The following is a 15831-nucleotide window of genomic DNA, read 5'->3' as shown; positions in this document are numbered from 1 at the left end:
ATGTATCTGCAGAATATGTCCATCATGTAATAAAATTTTATCAGATAGCACTCTTCTAAGTCAGATCTCCCTACCAACAATCTCCACTACCACACTCAAGAGTGCCACACTCTTAAATATGTGCAAACACAAAGGACCACCAGATACATACATAAGACATCTTTAATAAAAAAACAGAACCCAGTCACAGTATAAGCAAATTGGAAGAACCAGACAATAAAGAGAGAAGAAAACATCTTATTACTAATATCTTCATGGTGGTAAGAGAAGATACTCTTTTTTTTTTTTTAATTTTTATTTATTTATGATAGTCACACACAGAGAGAGAGAGAGGCAGAGACACAGGCAGAGGGAGAAGCAGGCTCCATGCACCGGGAGCCCGATGTGGGATTCGATACCGGGTCTCCAGGATCGCGCCCTGGGCCGAAGGCAGGCGCTAAACCGCTGCGCCACCCAGGGATCCCGAGAAGATACTCTTTTAATGAAAAAAGTATAGCCTGTTTTAAAAAAAATCAGTAAATACATATAAGATACTAGAAATTTTAAAAATACACTGGCATAAATGAAAGACTCCATAAGGGATCCCTGGGTGGCGCAGCGGTTTAGCGCCTGCCTTTGGCCCAGGGCGCGATCCTGGAGACCCAGGATCGAATCCCACGTCGGGCTCCCGGTGCATGGAGCCTGCTTCTCCCTCTGCCTGTGTCTCTGCCTCTCTCTCTCGCTGTGTGCCTATCATAAATAAATAATAAAAAAAAATTTTGGAAAAAAAAAAAAAGAAAGAAAGACTCCATAAGTGTTAGAAGATAAAACTGGAGAAATCTCTCAGAAAGCAGAGCCAAAAAAGATAAAGAATGGAAAAGGGGAAAAAAAATGAGAAAAGTAGAGGACAAGTTCACAAGTTCAACATTCAGATGAAAGGAGTTCCCAAGAAACAGGACAGAGAAAATGAGGGGAGAAAGTTACTTATGAAACATTTCGAGTGTATTTCCTAGAACAGAATGACCTAAGTATCCAGACTAAAAGAGAACCCAGCGTACCCAAGCAATGGCCGAGAACAAACCACACCAAAGCCATGGCATTGTGAAATCTTAAAACACTGGGACAAAGACAAGCCTCTGGGTGGGGGTTGAAGGGTAGATGGTCACCTAAAAAGATGGGAGAATGTGAATAGCTTTGGATTTCTCAACAGCACACTGGAAGTAGAAGAGCAACACCTTAAAAATTCTGAGGAAAAATATTTCTCAACATAGATGTCTCTATTCAGCCAAACTATCAATTAAGTATGAGGAAAAATAAGGAGGTTTTCAGACATTCTGGGTATCAAAAACTTTGTATCACCTGCACCCTTTCTCAGATAGCCACTTAAAGGCTAAGTGTGGCAGTGGGTAAAACCAAAAACAAGGAAGACATGAGACCGTCTGGAGATAGGAATTCTACAGGGGAGAGAGGTAGAAGAAATTATGGAACTCTGGTCAAGAGCAATTCCATGGTCACAGGTGTGGGGAGGCCCTGAGGATAGCCTTTCTAGATTAGGACAGGTTAGAGAGCTTCAGGGATATGCAATGCCAGAATACCTTACGTGTCTGAACATATCAAGAAGAGATTTAAACAACTGGCAGATGGGTTCTTTTTTTTTAAGATTTTACTTATTTATTTTAGAGAGAGAGATAGCAAGAGAGGGAATGAGAGAGAGGGAGGGAGTTGGGGGGGCAGGGCAGAGGGAGGGGGGAGAGAGAGAGAGAGAGAGAGAGAATCACAAGCCCACCCAGTGCTGGGCATAGGGCCCCACTGCAAGGCTCGATCCCACACAAAGATCATGACCTGAGGTGAAATCAAGAGTCAGAGGCTTAACTGACTGAACTACTCAGGCCCCTCAAGCAACTGGCAGACAGTTTCAATTAGAAATATATAGAAAACTAAATTTTTAAAAATTTGAGGACAATTATTTAATCCAGGGAAAACACAGTTGTGAGTGGGAAGAATAATCATACTTATATAAATCACTGCATTCTATAAAGCATAGCTGTGAATACCATTTATCATCATCATAATAATGCAATAATCTTGCTCTAATCCAAATCATGAAATAACTATGGTAGTAGACACAAGGGGAAAAAAAAGAAAAAGAGAAACATGTGATAGAGTGAGGTATAGGTATGAGGATTAAAGAAAAATCATCATCTGGGCCAGCCTGGGTGGCTCAACAGTTTAGCACCGCCTTCAGCCCAGAGCCTGATCCTGGAGACCCGGGATCGAGTCCCATGTTGGGCTTCCTGCAGAGAGCCTGCTTCTCCCTCTGCCTGTGTCTCTGCCTCTCTCTGTGTGTCTCTCATGAATAAATAAATAAAATCTTTAAAAAAGAAAAAAACCATCATTCGAAATGGGATATATTAATAGATAATGACTGAAATAAAAAAATCAAGAGAATAGTATTTACAAACTGGAAGGTCATATAACCAATACAATAAAATAGCTGAAAGTGGCTGCTTCTGAGTAAAAATAAATGGATGGAGAAATTAAGGATTGTATTTGTTGTTGGTGGTAGTGGTTTGTATTATTCTGTTGAGTTATATTATTATTTAAACTTTGTGCACCTAAAATTTTGATTTTCACAAAATGGAGGGGAAAAAAGGCACAGGGAAGAAAAATCAAAACCTGCTGTCCAAATATTGTATGAATAACTATCTATGTCTCGGTGAAATTTTCCAATGATAGCATCATACTCAAATTTCCTTCACACCTAAAGTTGCCATCTTCTCATCTAAGCTTCCTATAGGTTTTCTGTTCTATGTCATGATTCCTGCTTCCAAATTCTTCCATTCAATTTTCCTATGGCCCTCTGCATGTTTCACCTGCCTGCATTTCTTGCTTAAAGATCTAAACCTAGGACTTTGAGATAGTCCTATATACTTAATCTATACCTCTAATTATAACAAAATCCTTGGAAACCAGAAGAATGTCTTGTGCTTCTTTGAAAACCTAGCACCTGATTCTACTCTTGCAATAGTATGTACACATATAAATATTTCCTGGTGATAATTTATTGAACATAGATGATTTGATATAGTCACTTTGTACATGTCATCTACTTTAATGCTAAAACAACTGTGCAACATGAGTTTAATAATTGCTATCCTGGGGATCCCTGGGTGGCTCAGCAGTTTAGCACCTGCCTTCGGCCCAGGGAGTGATCCTGGAGCCCCGGGATGGAGCCCCGGGATTGAGCCCCGGGATGGAGTCCCGGGATGGAGTCCCACATCGAACTCCCTGCATGGAGCCTGCTTCTCCCTTTGCCTGTGTCTCTGCCTCCCTCTCTCTCTCCCTCTGTGTGTCTCTCATGAATAAATAAATAAAATCTTTTTTTAAAAATTGCTATCTTACAGATGAAGTGGAGGGGAAATAAAGGGCAGTGAAAATCTCACAACTCTGGGTGTAAGATATCACATTTCTTTATTTTGTTTAAATGCAATTGAGCAGCTTAGAGCAGCAATCAGTTGGCAGGAAATTCCATTTCAGTCATTTCTGGACTGACCTCTTCCATTCTCACTTCAGGTAATACAAAGGTTGAGAATGGGGATGTCTTCTACACTCCAAATATTGAAAGAAAGGCTCACAGTCTCCACTAGTCTCCACTGATATGCTCATTGTTCACGTCACATGATCTGTCCCTGAGGGAAGTTGTATTCACAACTTGACTGAGGGTCTCTGTAAGTCCTGAGGCCAGGGTTCCTAGAGTTCCTCTTCCCTATCATCCTATAGAAATCCATCCAACTGGGAGTTAACAAGCAGGATCTGTGCTACCTTTTCTGGAAACCACCTAAATCCTCTTCCTCCTGCTGGACTCAAGGAATTGTTTGCCTATATCCAGTTCTATTTCTACCCCCAACACCTCCCCACCCTGCCAAAACCCTAATCTTTCTTCTCATCCAGAGCAGACAATGGGTCCTCATAATGGATCTAGTCTTTCAAAAGAAAAACAAAACAAAACAAAACAAAAGGAATGAAGCTGTCCTCTGGCAACATCTGCTTTCCATTCAGCAACCCAGAGCCCCTGGGGCAAAGGAACACAATAGTTTGGCTACTTTCTTGGAATGGGAAAGGGAAAAATACCTTTAGCAATGAAAACAAAGATTTTTTTTTTCTAATTATACACCAATAAAACAAAAGCCCTGCCTCTAATATAAATACACATATCATATACAATATAAATATAGAGAAGCAGATATTTGTATAATTATATTTGTAATACATGCAGTTGAATGAATGCCTATGTGAAAAGATTTTCACTGTAAAAGCAGTAACTTTTATTACAATGACCTTATTCTCCAGTCTTCTACTATTGCCTTTGAACCACATTCCAAACTCAGGGAAAAAACATGTTTATAAAACTGCAAAGGTCAAGGCCAGTAATGGAAATTGATTTTACATGCTCAGCGGAGTGTTTTTAAAACCATGGAACAGTCTAAAGGAAAAGAAATCTATTTAATTACTCGACAGTCTTTTGTAGTCCATTAAAAAGGCTCCACAAATGTCTACCTCTCCTGAACCAACTTAACATAAATCCCTCCCATTAAAGAAGCACTTCTTAGAAATTGCACAGAATGCACCCTTCTAAAGATGTGAAAAACTCCAGAGGATGAACTGAGAATAATGATTCCTACACGAAGACAAGCTACTTCCTTTAAATGTTTTAAATAAGGCTGAAATTTTCACTCAAAGCTCCTGCCCAATACCTGAGTAGCTGGTCCCTTTGAACCTGTATTTTTTTCCTTTCACTGTCTCTTTGATAAGATGATGAGGAAGAAATCAATAGCCTCTGTTTCAGGAGCAATTATGGTACATTTTTGCCTTTATTCTTTTTGAATGTCAGTCTATTGTGGTCAACACTGAAAGTCTTTTTCCTACATTCCAAAGCAAATACATGGTAATTTGAAATATGATTTTACGTTAATTAAAACTGACTGCTTTTTAAATTCTTACATTTTAAATAGCAAATGAAGATGAAAATGGTACATAAATTAGATTCAAGGAGCTGTATATCTGATTGACTACTTGGCTATACAAGCAAGTGTGCTTACCTTGGTAAGTCAATACTCAAATGAGTTTTCTGGGACAATTGTTCTTCAGCTAGGGGAGGGCAGACTGCAAGTTCTTCTAAAGATCACTGTGTTCGGGACCCCTGGGTGGCTCAGCGGTTGAGCGTCTGCCTTTGGGTCAGGGCATGATCCTGGAATCCTGGGATGGACTCCCACATCAGGGTCCCTGCATAGAGCCTGCTTCTCCCTCTGCCTATGTCTCTGCCTCTCTCTGTGTGTCTCTCATGATTAATAAATAAAGTCTTTTAAAAAATCACTGTGTTCATTAGATCATTAATTGAATTAATTCCATTTAATTAGAGTTCTTGAATAAGCACATAGTCAAGCACTATTGTCTGGAAGTTTAGTAGTCTTTCTAGACAAGTCATAATTAATTAATTATGCATTAACTCTACAGTATCTATTTTAGGACAGCAACAGGGAAACCATGATAAATGGCTTGTGCTACCACTGCTAGTTTGAAACAAATTATATTTCAGATGCATTTATAGTGTTCTCTTATACTAACAGGACTTCACTATGTTATAATTGTTATGTCGAGGTAGGTTCTCATCGACGGTATCTTCCACCTTTTTTTTTAACTGAAATTTAGCTTTCTCCTGTTTCCTTCCCTGCAGTCAATTCCAGTGAGGGCTGCTTCCTTCTACAAGTCCTAAACCTACAAGCCATCCTGAAGCTTGGATGGCTCAGTGGTTGAGCATCTGCCTTTGGCTCAGGTTATGCTCCTGGGGGTCCTGGGATCTAGTTCCCTGCAGAGAGCCTGCTTCTCCCTCTGCCTATGTCCCTGCTTCTCTCTGTGTGTCTCTTCTGAATAAATAAATTCTTAAAGAGAGAGAGAGAGAGAGAGATGCCATTTTCTTCTTCCAGACTGTGGTTTTCAGCTTTAAGAAAAAGAAGAAAGGAAAAAAGCCTCAATAATTTCTATTATTCTTTTGAAACTTACTTACATTAGCTAAACCCATCTAGTCAGTTATCCATGACCTTCCATAAGGTTTTGAATTACTAGGTCAGTTTTCTTCTCTATCTATGATAGGCTAACAAATGGAACCACAAAATATATCCATGCTCTCATCCGTGGAACCTGTAAATGCTACCTTATTTGGAAAAGGAGTTGATGTGATTAAATTAAGGGTCTTGAGATTGCCCTGGATTACCTGTATCAGCCCTAAATGCTGTCACATGTGTCCTTGTAAGAGCAAGGCAGAGGAAAACTTGACACACACACAAAAAAAGCAGTGTGAAGATGAAACAGAGAGAGTTGAAGATGCTGGCCTTGAAGATTGGAGAGATGCTGCCACAAGCTAGGAATGACAGTAGCCATTAGAATGGAAGAGGGGCAATTGGGGGGGCTCAGTCGGTTAAGCATCTGACTGGCTCAGGTCATGATCTTGGGATCCAGGGATGAAGCCCTACATGGGACTCTGTTCTCAGTGGGGAGTCTGCTTGTCCCTCTGCCCTTCCCCCTGCTTGTGCTCTCTCTCTTTCTCTCTCTCTCTCTCTCAAATAAATAAAAAAAATATTTTTTTTTAAATGCAAGATACATCTATGAAGGCAAGGGAAACAAAAGCAAAAATGAACTATTGGTACTTAACCAAGATTAAAAGCTTTAGCACAGCAAAAGAAACAGTCAACAAAACTAAAAGACAACCTACAGAATAGGGGAAGATATTTGCAAATGATATATCAGATAAAGGGCTAATATCCAAGATTTATAAAGAACTTATCAAACTCAACACCCAAGAAACAAAAAAATCCAATCGTGAAATGGGCAGAAGACATGAACAGAAATTTCTCCAAAGAAGACATACATATGGCTAACAAGCACGTGAGAAAATGCTCCATATCACTTGCCATCAGGGAAATACAAATCAAAACCACAATGAGATACCACCTCACACCAGTGAGAATGGCGAAAATTAGTAAGACAGGAAACAACGAATGTTGGAGAAGATGTGGAGAAAATGAACCCTCTTGCACTGTTGGTGGGAATGCAAACTGGTACAGCCACTCTTGAAAACTGTGTGGAGATTCCTCAAGAAGTTAAAAATAGAGCTACCCTTTGACCCAGCAATTACACTACTGGGTATTTACCCGAAAGATGCTGATATATGAAACACCAGGACATCTGCACCCCAATGTTCAGAGCAGAAATGTCCACAATAGCCAAACTGTGGAAGGAGCCACGATGTCCTTCGACAGATGAATGGATAAAGAAGATATATATACACATACAATGGAATATTACTCAGTCATCAGAAGAGACAAATACCCACCATTTGCTTTGATGTGGTTGGAACTGGAGGGTATTATGCTGAGTGAAATAAGACAATTGGAGAAGGACAATTATCATACGGTTTTACTCATACGTGGAATATAAGAAATAGTGAAAGGGATTACAAGGGAAAGAAGAGGAACAGTGTGGGAAAAATTAGAGAGCGAGATAAACCATGAGGGACTCCTAACTCTGGGAAACAAACAAAGGGTTCTGGAAGGGGAAGTTGGTGGGGGGAATGGGATAACTGGGTGATGGGCAATGAGGAGGGCACTTGATAGGATGAGCACTGGGTGTTATACTGTATATTGGCAATTGAAATTAAATTTTAAAAATTGCAAAAAAGAAGAAGAAGAAGAAACTGGAAGAGAAAGGGAACCTAACATCTCTTAGAACCTTCAAAGGAAACACAGCCCTGTCAACATCAACAGACTAGTGGTACTGATTTTGGACTTCTGGCCTCCAGAACTGAGAAAGAATAAATTGCTGTTGCTTTAAGCCAGCAAGTATGTGGCATTTTGTTAAAGAACCATAGACTATTAACATATTATCTATTCTTTACTTTCATTCCCTAAGATTTTACTACTTCTCTTGTGCAAAATCTCTAAGATTTTACCACAGAAAACCAATAGAGAAGGATCATAAAGGCCCATGAATAGTCTCAAGAACAAGGGAGTGATCAATATCATTAAATATTATCAAAAGTTTAAATATTTTAACGTATTTATTGGATTAGACAATTAGGATGCCTTTTTTTATTTTTTAATATATATTTTTAATTAAAGTCCGATTTGCCAACATATAGTATGACACCCAGGGGTCATCCCATCAAGTGCCCTTCTCAATGCACGTCACCTAGTCATCCCACCCCCTGCCCACTTCCCCTTCCACTACCCCTTGTTCATTTCCCAGAGTTAGGAGTCTCATGTTTTGTCACCTTAATTTTTCTCACTCATTTTCTCTCCTTTCCCCTATAATCCCTTTCACTATTTCTTAGATTCCACGTATGAGTGAAACCATATGATGATTGTCCTTCTCTGACTGACTTACTTCACTCAACATAATACCCTCCAGTTCCACCCATGTTGAAGCAAATGGTGGTATTCATTAGAAAGTCTTTAGTAATAAAAAGAAGAAGAATTTCAACATGGTGGTGGGGATGGTAGTCCATATGCAGTTTCCAGTAGACTGAGCAGTGTATACAAACTGGAAAGATGAAATCAATAAGGATAGATCTGATTTTCAAACACTGTGTTTGCATATAGAAACAGATATAAAAGATGTTTATCTGGAGTTGAACAAAGACCCAAAGTTAATTATTCTTTAGGGGGAAACTTGAGGATATTCATAAGAAAACAACCAATAGGGGATCCCTGGGTGGCTCAGTGGTTTAGCGCCTGTCTTTGGCTCAGGGCGTGATCCTGGAGTCCCAGGATCGAGTCCCACATCAGGTTCCCTGCATGGAGCCTGCTTCTCCCTCTGCCTGTGTGTGTGTGTGTGTGTGTGTCTCTCTCTCTCTGTCTCTCATTAATAAATAAATAAAATCGAAAGAAAGAAAGAAAGAAAGAAAGAAAGAAAGAAAGAAAGAAAGAAGAAAGAAAGAAAGAAAGAAGAAAGAAAGAAGAAAGAAAGAAGAAAGAAAGAAGAAAATAACCAATAGAGGGAGAATAGAGAACAGACAAGATATTTGACAAAATGAGGTCTCTGAAGAGGTGGGAAGGCAAAGAACGGACAATGCTAAAAGAACAGACATGAATAGATATTGGGATGCTGCTTCCTCTGAGATGGGAATGAAGCAATAAAAATGGGAATAGAAGCAACTAATTTTGTATTAGCGTGTGGCAGATTACCACTTTCTATCTGTATGCTCTATAATAATGTGACTGTGTCACTCCCCCATTAAAAGATGGTCATTCTCCTACCCTTGATTCTAGGCTGTTTTTAGTGACTTGCTGGACCAATAGAATACAATAGAACTGATATTCCAGGACCTCCAAGGCTTATGTCCACATTTTGGAACACAGGATCTTGGGACACTCTCTTTCAGACTTAGCCACCATGCTGTGAGCAGCCATACAGAGCCACTGGAGAGGCCAGCCCCTAATAGGTGCTCTGGTTAACAGCCCAACCCAGTTCTTACCTCACAACCAACAACATTGCCAGCCTTGTGAGAGAGACATCTTGGACACCCAAACAAGTCAAATCTTCAACTGTCCATAGGCCAACCTGATTGTCTTTGGTCAAGCTGCAATCACATTTGGGGTGCAAACACCCCAAAATGAGAACTGTCCAGCTGTGCCCACCAACCTACATAACCTTAAGAGAAAAATAACTGTTTTAAGCCACTAAATCTTAGCATGTTTTGTTACCCAGTCAAAGCTAGTCAGAACATAGAAGAATGGGAAGTTAAAGAGTTCAAGCTTAATTTTCTCTTAGTTGAGTAGAATGCTAAATGATTTGGTATAGCTAATATGAGGAATGAAACAGAAAATTGATCAGGGTTATGTAGAAAAATTGTTAAACACTGTCAAGAGCACAATGCATGTCATAGACCTAACTCTGTGATGGCATCAATCCCCCTGTATGATTTTTCTCTAGTAGAATGTAAAAGATCCATATAGGTTTGAGGTTGGGCAATGAGGATAAACAGAAAACAAGAGGCCAAGAGAGCAGAGACTGGTGCCAAGAAAGTGATTAAGCAGTAAATCAGTGCCTAGGAGCAGGACCGACTGATACTTTAGACACATGGTCTAGGGTTCACAAAAATGTTTTAATTTCTTTTAGAATAAGAAGAAAAAATAAACTTTTAGGCCAAAGAAAATGTTATATTTACCTTTTATAAGTGCAATTATAAAATATACCATTTTTTTCTTTTGTAATGGAGAATGGGGTCCATAAAGGCAAAAATGCCCAGGTCTTGTGAAAGTCATCATGTGGTCCTGCCAAGTAAAGCCAGACAATATGAGAAAAAAAGGAGGAGTTAAGGGTCAGAGGTCTTGAGGAAACGATTATGAATCTGTAGTCAAATCAGGAGAGCAAGAAACATAAAAGGATAAGAGACTGTGGTAAAAGAGTGGAATGGGAGAGGTTTAAGTTTTCAGAAAAGTAGAGGGGTCTCACAGGGGATGAGAAGCTCCAGGACATGGTGGTGAGAGATGGGAAGAGACATGACTGTTGGAGCAGAGGAGATCAAGGAGCATGGAAGGTGGGAGGTTGAAAAGGTCATTAACATTGAAGTGATCCAAGATGGTGGCAGGAATTAGAAAGACTAGGATTTCTGATGAACCAAAATTTTTTATATAAAAATTGAAGCGCTAGAAGAAACCCATTTTTTTCTTTTTCTTTTTCTTATTTTAAACATTTTATTTATTTATTCATGAGAGACAAAGAGAGAGAGAGAGGCAGAGATATAGGCAGATATCCCCAGAGGGGAGCCTGATGGGGGACTCCATTCGAGGACCCCAGGACCATGACCTGAGCCAAAGGCAGATGCTCAACCACTGAGCCACCCAGGCACTCCCGATTTTCTTTTCTTACATTGACATTTATTTTCAAAATACACATTAAGTGGAATTTGGGAAGTTCCTTAGTTTTTATAATAATAAAATATATTTCAAGTATTTTTTCTACCAAAACTAATGTGAATTTCTTTTTTTAAAATTGAAGTATAATTAACATAAGACATTACATTGGTTTCAGGTGTACAACACAATAATGATTTGTTATTTTTATATATTGTGAAATGATCTTGATGTCTAGTCAATGTCTGTCACCATACATGGTAATGAAGTTTTTTTGTGTGTGTGATGAGAACTATCAAAATCTACTCTTAACAATTTTCAAATATGCAATGCAATATTATTAACTATAGTCACCATGTACAGAAATTTTTAAAGTTAATTTCAAAATAGGGAAAGGATAGGCATGATACAAAATACAGAGAGCAAAATGGAGAGATTAGTAAACAATGCAGATAAATTTTTTCTGCACAACAAACATCAAAACCAAAATGACCATTTAGGGGATCCCTGGGTGGCTCAGCGGTTTAGTGCCTGCCTTTGGCCCAGGGTGTGATCCTGGAGTCCCAGGATCAAGTCCCGCATCGGGTTCCCGGCATGGAGCCTGCTTCTCCCTCTGTCTCTGTCTCTGCCTCTGTCTCTCTCTCTCTGTGTCTATCATAAGTGAATAAATAAAATCTTTAAAAACAACAACAACAACAAAAAAAATGACCATTTAACAAACCAAGAAAAAATATATTTCAATTCATATGTCAATAGAGGTCTATTTTCCTTATTAGGTAAAAACCTGCAACAAAATAGCAAGAAGACAGGTAAGGGTGCTGCACCCAGTTCCAATGCGGGGGGTTTTTATTCCCACTCTGCCGACCAATCCTCTGATACCAGCTAGATGACCTACAATTCAATTCAAGTCTGACAGCTCCCAGAGATAGCATCAGATTCCAAAGGTTAAGAGCTCAGTCCCACAAGACTGCCCTCCATTTCAGATACCAATCACAAGTTCAGGTTAACAGTGCTTCTGACTGACCAGCTATAAATTTGAAGTTCCCACAAACCTCTCCTTGGATTTGATTAACTTGCTAGAGTAGCTCACAAAACTCAGGAAACCCATTTACCCACAAGATTACCAGTTTATTATAAGAGATATTAAAGTATACAATCAACAAGCACGGCAGCCCCGGGTGGCCCAGCGGTTTAGCGCTGCCTTCAGCCCAGGGCGTGATCCTGGAGACCCGGGATCGAGTCCCACATCCGGCTTCCTGCGTGGAGAGCTGCTTCTCCCTCTGCCTGTGTCTCTGCCTCTTTCTCTCTCTCTGTCTCTCATGAATAAATAAAATCTTAAAAAAAAAAAAACAAAAAACCAATCAACAAGCAGATGAAATATATCGGGTGAGGTCCTGAACAGAGGATCTTCTGTCTTAGTGGAGTCTGGGGCCTAGCATGGTGGCACATAGAAGAGTTCTCTTTCACCAATCTGGAAATTCTCTGAACCAACTACTTCTACACTTTTACAGGGACTTCATTATATAGGCATGATTGATGAAATCATTAGCTCTTGGTGATTGATTCAACATGCCAGCCCTCTAATCGAATGGTTGGTTCTCCTGACAATGAGTCTCCCACCTTAGCTAGAGTCCAAAGTCACCGCACTGACATAACAAAAGACATATTCATCCTTCTCGTTACTTAAAAAACCCTCAATTCCATAGTTATAAAAAACTTTGTGCCAGAAATGGGGATGAAGACCAAAATATATATTTCTTATTAAAAATCGCAGTATCAACAATATAGGCAAAGGAGATGGCCAAAAATTCACAAAAGGGAAATACAGAGCTAAACATTTGAAAAGATGTTCATCCTCACTTAAAGTAGGAGAATTGCAAACTAAAACTTCAATGAAATATTTTTCAACTATCAAACTGGCAAAGGAAAAAAAATTTAAACATTGTGTTGGCAAGGATAATGACACTGACTCTGACACATCACTGATGGCTGTGTAAATCAGCACACAGCCTATGGAGAACAATTTTGTCAACAGCTACTACAACTTTAAAAAAGCAAATGACTTTTTTTTTTTTTTAAGATTTTATTTATTTATTTGACACAGACAGAGAGCACAAGCAAGGGAGCAGCAGGGGGAGATACAAGCTTCCCACTGACTAGGGAGTGCAAAATGCAGGGTCTAATCCCACCACCCTGGGAGCATGCCCTGAGCCAAAGGCAGACACTTAACTGACTGAGCCACCCAGGAGCCCTGCAAATAACTTCTGACCCAGCAACCTCACTTCTAGGAATTGATGCCACAAATAACTTGCAAATATAAAAGATGACCTAAGTAAAATGTTATATATAGCAGCCTCATTTGCAATAGCAGAAGACTTTTCTTTTTCTTTTTTTTTTTTAAGACTTTTCTTTAAGAAGTAAAATTTGTATGTACTAATAGGAAAAATTATTCAAAATATTTTGTTAAGAAAAAAATGGTTTTCAGAACAGTGTCTATAATAGCTTACCACTTGTGTATTTCTAGGAAACAATTTATATATAAATATGCATACATATACATAAATGCATATGATTCTATTTTCATAAAATATTTCTGGAAGGATATCCAAAAATTGGTGATGAAAGTTCCTTCCAGACAGAGGTAGTGGGGGACTGGAAGACATGAGGGGAAGGCAATTTCCATTACATATTCTTTTTGATGAGGAACCACTTGTCATTGTCCTCAGTTATTGTGGAAGTGACTGTGGCGGGTGTTAGAATGGGGTATCATACAACTCAAAGAAAGAGGGCTTGTTGGACATGGAGAGGCAAAGTTTGGAAGAAACAATAAAAGTCTAAATGAATACCACTTCCTGGCCCAGAGATACAAATGAAGAAAAAATGGCTAGCATCTCTAAAGAAAGCTGCCTGAGAAGTGATAATGTCAAGGAAAAGCCAAGTTTACATTAGAACAAGAATACAGAGAGTTCCAAAGAGACTGAGGACATTGTAGAGAATAGAGTATTTCCAGAAAGCAGTAGAAAGGGTTGTGAGAGAGGTCAGCAGTGGGAAGCAATGAGAAGATGACTCAGAGAGGAAATTTTGCACAGAGCGGGGTAGAGAAGAAAATGAGAAAGAAATGCGTGGGGCAGCCTGGATGGCTCAGCGGTTTAGCGCCGCCTTCAGTCCAGGGCGTGATCCTGGAGACCTGGGAACGAGTCCCCTGTCGGGCTCCCTGCATGGAGCCTGCTTCTCCCTCTGCCTGTGTCTCTGCCTCTCTCTCTCTCTCTGTCTCTATGAATAAATAAAAATCTTTAAAAAGAAAGAAAGAAATGCGTGAAGAGCTCGCATTCTAGACTTAAGGGTGATGTCTATGAAAAGCACGAGAGCGGGGATCCCTGGGTGGCGCAGCGGTTTGGCGCCTGCCTTTGGCCCAGGGCGCGATCCTGGAGACCTGGGATCGAATCCCACGTCGGGCTCCCGGTGCATGGAGCCTGCTTCTCCCTCTGCCTGTGTCTCTGCCTCTCTCTCTCTCTCTCACTGTGTGCTTATCATAAATAAAATAAAATTAAAAAAAAAGCACGAGAGCAATTAATAGCTAACAAAGTTCTGTGGTTTTATCAGTGTCAGCTGAGCTCAGGCACTGGGTGACCCAATGATGTTAGCTTGGTCTTTAAGGCTAGAACCCATATCAACTGTTTGACTCTGCACAGTGGCCTTAACAGAAATTCAGTAAAAGAATTCTTTCTCTGCCATCACAAAATTCAACACTAGGCAGTATGGAAGTGGAATGCCTTCTCCACCCTCAAGGAATGCCTTCTCCAAACCTCATCATCAACTTGAAATTCTACTTTCTGATCTATTTTTCCCACATGCTCACTCACTCACTATAACTGAATTGCTTTTGCCTTCACTGAGACCTCTCATTAAGTAGAACAGAGAAGAAATGTTAGAAATCATTTACCCTAGTGATGCTCATGAGAAATCACCTGGCATTGCAATAACATGGATGGACATTGAAGGCATAATGTAAAATGAATAAGTCAGACAGAGAAAGAAATATTGTATGATTTCACTTGTATATAGAACCTAAAAACAAACATACAAAACAAAACAAAAAGCCAAAGTTTCTATATTCTCTTTATAGAAACAGAATAGATTGGTGGTTGACAGGGGTGGGAAGTGGAGAGATTGAGTGAATGTGGTCAAAGGGTACTCAAAGGGTACAAACTTCCAGTTATAAGATGACCGGGGAATTTAATGTACAGCATGTTGACAATATTATGTGGTGAATACTTAAAAGTGGTTAAGAGAGTAAATCCTAAAAGTTCTCACCACCAGAAAAGGTAAGGGAGATGATAAATGTGTTAACAAACCCTACTGCATTTACCATTTCACAACATATACACGTAACAAATCATCACGCTGTATACCTTAAATTAATGCAATGTTATATGCCAATTAAATCTCAAAAAAAAAAAAAAGTTGGAGTAAAAATCACCCGACATGCTCTAAAACAAAACAAAACAAAACAAAACAAAACAGATATCTAGGTTTTACTTCCCAATCTGATTTAATTGTTCTAAGATAGGGACTAAGAATAATATTTTTTTAAACCTCACCAGGTAATTCTATGTATAGCTAAGTGTGAGAGCTGATTTACTTCAACGTTTTTGTTATAAAGATGAAGGAACTAAGGCAGATGACCCAAGGTCAACCCTCTAGAAAGTGGAGGAAGGGTTGGAACTTTGGTCTCCTTGTTCTCAGTCTAGTATTTATACCTCAATTCATATTGCTTTGACCCGTGATTCTGTCCTTTCTCCTAGCTTCACTTGTCTCTTTAGCCAACCTTAAGGCAATAATAAAAAATACCAAAATGTGGGATGCCTGGGTGGCCCAGTCAGTTAAGCGTTTGCCTTTGACTCAGGTCATGATCCCAGGGTCCTGGGATAAAACCAAGAGT

At 39.5% G+C, this 15831-nt stretch overlaps 1 long non-coding RNA gene across 39 annotated transcripts in view; it reads right to left on the bottom strand.

Annotated features, from left to right (window-relative positions):
* LOC144301768 (uncharacterized) overlaps positions 1-15831 on the bottom strand; it is a 134720-nt gene that overhangs the window by 115971 nt on the left and 2918 nt on the right. For 2 of the 39 annotated variants that reach the window (XR_013368597.1, XR_013368599.1), the window contains exon 1: positions 9509-10600. The exons of the other annotated variants lie outside the window; for them this stretch is intronic. This is a non-coding gene — a long non-coding RNA (uncharacterized LOC144301768). Of the gene's footprint in view, positions 1-9508; positions 10601-15831 lie in introns of those variants that run through there. 39 annotated transcript variants of the gene reach the window in all.

The sequence above is a fragment of the Canis aureus genome, chromosome 30, assembly GCF_053574225.1.
Source record: "Canis aureus isolate CA01 chromosome 30, VMU_Caureus_v.1.0, whole genome shotgun sequence".
NCBI lineage: Eukaryota > Metazoa > Chordata > Mammalia > Carnivora > Canidae > Canis > Canis aureus.
This window is presented reverse-complemented; position numbering and strand designations above follow the sequence as displayed.